A 4,096-nucleotide genomic window follows, 5' to 3' on the forward strand; every position below is an offset into this window, starting at 1 on the left:
GGGTTTACAAGATCAAAACTAAATCTGATGTTTCTGTTGAATGCTAAAATGCTCGTCTTGTCTCAAAAGGGATTCACTCCAGAATATGGAATTGATTATGAAGAAACTTTTGCTCCGATGGTAAAAATGACATATATGATCGTGCACTTATTGCAGGAGCCTCTTTCAAGAAATGGAAGTTATCTCAAATAGATGTGAAAAATGGTTTTCTCGATGGGGATCTTGCTGAAGAAGTATATATAGTTTCCCTTACTGGTGTACCTCACAAACCTGGTGAAGTTTGAAAACTTCATAAATCATTATACAGACTAAAAGAAGCATCTCATTCATAGTTTGAAAAATTCTCCACTACTGTCACTACTCTTGGTTTCCAGTGAAGTGCTTATGATTTAACATTATTCATTCACACATGTTCTGCATGTCGAATATTATTGCTTCACTATGTTCATAATATGATTGTTATAGTTAATGATTTGAATGTAATAATTCAGTTGAAAGAACAGTTAGACCAACATTTTGACATAGGCCGGATGAAAGACTTAGGCCAATTGCGATAATTTTTGAGTATTGAGGTTGCCTCGTCTTCAAGAGGTTATCTATTTTCTCAACCTAAGCATGTTAGTGATTTTCTTCATAAATTAAGCTCCTATTTCTAATACAAATTCCAACAGTATTCTTTTAGATGACCCCACGTTGTATAGAACAATTGTTGGAAGCTTGGTTTATCTCACCATTACTCGACCCGATATTGCGTATGCAGTTCATATTGTTAGTTGGTTTATCTCTTCACTTATTAAGTCTGATTGGCCTTTATAGATAGGACTACCCTAGGCTTTCTTTATATATTAAGCTTCCAAAGGCAGTCCTTTTCGACGGAAAAGCAAATCGAGCTCCCAAAGCAGTCCTAATACTAAGGGGCAGTTTTGAAAATAAAAGTACCTCCACGTGGATTTATAGTAAGTCTGTTAGGGGAAATTGTTATTATAGTCCAACTTTACTGCGATGGGGAATTGTTTAATAACATTCTAGAAACAAAACGTATCTCCATAATCTATATCGATCTGTATTCCCCTTCTCTCACAGCCTCACTTGTCTCTGAATTCTTATCACAGCCTCACTTCTCCCTCAATTTTAATTGACCCTAAAACTCATCTCCTCCACCTCATAAAACATCGGTGTTATTTCAGCTTCATTTCAACAATCCTCTCGACTATCTCGTTTCCTTTTCTTTTTTTCCACAACTGACTATCTCTCTCGTCCATCTCTTTCTTCTGTAAAAGTAATTCTAGATCTGTATAATATGGTTCCCATCCCTTTTTTTTTTTTGATTGAAGATCAGGGTTTCAGATCAGTGTATTACGATTTCAATCCTTGTTATTTCAATGTAAGGGTTTGTTGTTTTTCTTTTTGAAGCTTTTGCTGGTTATTAGGAATTTTTGGGTCCTCTTTTGCTATATCAAATTAGGGATTGATAATTATTAAGTTTATTTTCGGTTCAGATTCAACTTTGGCAGTGATTATTTAGTTCAATTTTTTGGTTTAATAAGTATAATCATTTTTACTGTTGTATCAAGAGTTAAGGATTTGTTGCTGGGATGCTGGATTCGTCGATTGGGTAATTTTCCTTTCGTTTTGTTCATCTCTGAATATGGTTTATTTCATTGTTTTTGTTCGGGAATCAATTGATCTGTGATAAAATTTTTTTTTTTTTTTTTCTTCTAGTATCATTTGATTTGCGATAAAAATCCATTCGTTGTTGTGCATAGACCATTTACAAGGAAGTTTGCTATTCAAATTTGAAATTTCTAACCAGAACCAACCTTCTCCAGTGGTAATTTGTGTTTCTTAAAACGATTTAGATGTAGTCCAAAATAGATTGGTTTTCCTTACGCTTATTCAATGTTTGCAGGAAGCCAAACTGAGATAGATTCATATAATAAAGTCATTATAGTTGTTGCTGAATACATAACAAATAGTTCCTTCTCGGATCCAATGTTTGTGAAGCTGATGAAGTCGAAATATTGGAGGGAATTAACTTAATGGTATGATGATTGTGTTTTGTATTAAGAGTTTCTTCCTTACTTTCTTTTAGCAGCAGTAGTGTTAACAATTCTGTAGTGTATTGTTGTAGGAAGAGGAAGTTGACAATGGAGGATCCGTTCTGGATTGATACTTGTGACTCAAATAACACTGTTGGAGTTGTAGGTTATTCGATGATCTATATGCTGACTACAAGAAAACTGAGGTTAATCTCAACACTGTTTTCACTTGTTTGATTTTTGGTTTGGCATTGTTTGATTTCCTACTCCATGTACTCAAAGTGCACAATCCAGAATCAACTGATAGTGTTACTTGCTTTAGTGACATCCTTCAATCCGACCCTAAGTATGTTTTTCCCATCTGTTCCAATTGAGAATGTATTATAATTTTGTATACTTGCATTATTACTGAATCCCAAAAACAACTCCGAATGGAAGAATGCAAAATTTGGGTTATAAGCTTGAGGTAATTTGATTGTAGGAGAAATCGATCATAAATACATTATAAGTCAGTATGTCAGTTCCAACTTCATATGTATTTACGAAAAGATTTTTTAAAGTGGATCAGTCTGAATAGAAGGTTCGTATAGTTAGTCTTCCAGAAGATTAACAAACTGTTGATCCACATATTATATTTTACAATAACTTTTATGACTTGGATACTTACATATTTTCTGCATTCTGAACTAGATTGAGCTTCTTTCCTTTTTTTTGATCAAGCTTTCCTTGGTTTGAGTATGCCATGCTTAGATTCCCACCATATTTGTTAGCTGCTGTAGCCATCCTTTATATACTATAATTTTCCAATGCAGATACTTGAAAAAATTAAACTTTCATATGACCGCCATTAGTATCGCTTTCCTTTACTGTAGGGATGGGATTTCTTAGGAGGCCACTTGTTATCTTTCATGACTTCCATTAAATTGCTTTCCAAAATGATAGGTATCATCGTTGTTTACTCTTAGTTCTTTCATTTCTGTATAGAGAAATCAAGGTGGCATGCTATTGCTGTTTATCTTTGACTGCGGTCTTTTTCTTTTTTTTTGCAACAAGCAAGTGTCTGTGATATATACTGCTCTTACATTTGACAGAACTTTAATATTTCTAACTGGACGTGCTTTTCTGCTCTTAGCAGCTTGTCCAACCTGCTTACCATTCTGTGTTGGGTCATCTACGATAAGAGACTCCATATGGTTTCAAGGATGCGTTTGATGTGGCTGCTCACCATTGTTCTCGATCTTTCATTGCAAAATTTGGCAAAGGATGTGTTGGTAATTCAAAAGCCTAATATTTCTTTTATGCACAACCAACGTAAACTGACCATGGACTAAAACAAATTTTGATTTGATTGTAGTGTTTAGGTGTTGAAGTCAGGCTTGGACAGAGCTATAAGGTGTTCTTGGCACTGAACAAAAATTCTTTCATGTCTCACAGGGATTATGCTTTTTGTTTACAGCTTAGACTTCGAGTAATGGACCTGATTAGATCTAGATTGTCAGTAAATGATGGGATAAATGATGAAGTCTTGCCTTCAACTTAGTGTTGGAGCTTTCTGGTTGTCAAGCTTGTAATAGTCTGGTTGTTAAGCTTGTAATAGGAATATATGTTAAACATTTTCAACTTAGTTTTGAAGTTTTGAGATGTGGAACTTAAAAGTATTTCAGATAGTTGAAGTTGTAAACTGAATACACTTTTTTAATACAGATTCGGTTGTGAAGTCCTTACCAATTTAATTTTATGGTCGATTCAGTTTGGAAGCCATCATTAGTCGAACTGTGATTTAGCTGAACAAAATATGATCCATAAAACAGACTGTGTATATCAGAAATAATTAACTGTCAAAGTTAGAAGTTGTTTGAAAAATTAAAAGAGTCCCAGCGTTTTGAGAAATAAGACTACAATTCTTGGGCTTTCAAAAGCAGTCTGTTTTAGAGATTTTAAGTGTTTTTCTGGCAGACTTTTTGTTTCTATTTTCTACTAGTGTGCGCTTTATTGAATCTTGGCCTTCATATTCCACGACTGTTGCGCTTTACTGAACTTAGCCTTCATATTGCATA

At 34.2% G+C, this 4,096-nt stretch overlaps 1 long non-coding RNA gene across 6 annotated transcripts; it reads left to right on the top strand.

Annotated features, from left to right (window-relative positions):
• Nucleotides 1–1,019: 1,019 nt before the first annotated feature.
• LOC113337886 lies at nucleotides 1,020–3,772 on the top strand. 6 transcript variants are annotated; one of them, XR_003354484.1, is made up of 7 exons: nucleotides 1,020–1,615; nucleotides 1,723–1,831; nucleotides 1,910–2,042; nucleotides 2,132–2,245; nucleotides 2,912–2,981; nucleotides 3,175–3,310; nucleotides 3,394–3,772. It is a non-coding gene; the product is annotated as an uncharacterized LOC113337886 (long non-coding RNA). The 6 variants fall into 6 exon arrangements; XR_003354481.1 differs by lacking the exon at nucleotides 2,912–2,981 and having other exon boundaries at nucleotides 1,025–1,384; nucleotides 1,575–1,615; XR_003354482.1 differs by lacking the exon at nucleotides 2,912–2,981 and having other exon boundaries at nucleotides 1,025–1,384; nucleotides 1,582–1,615.
• Nucleotides 3,773–4,096: the final 324 nt, after the last annotated feature.

This window comes from Papaver somniferum, unplaced genomic scaffold (genome assembly GCF_003573695.1).
Source record: "Papaver somniferum cultivar HN1 unplaced genomic scaffold, ASM357369v1 unplaced-scaffold_18, whole genome shotgun sequence".
NCBI classification, from domain to species: Eukaryota; Viridiplantae; Streptophyta; class Magnoliopsida; order Ranunculales; family Papaveraceae; genus Papaver; species Papaver somniferum.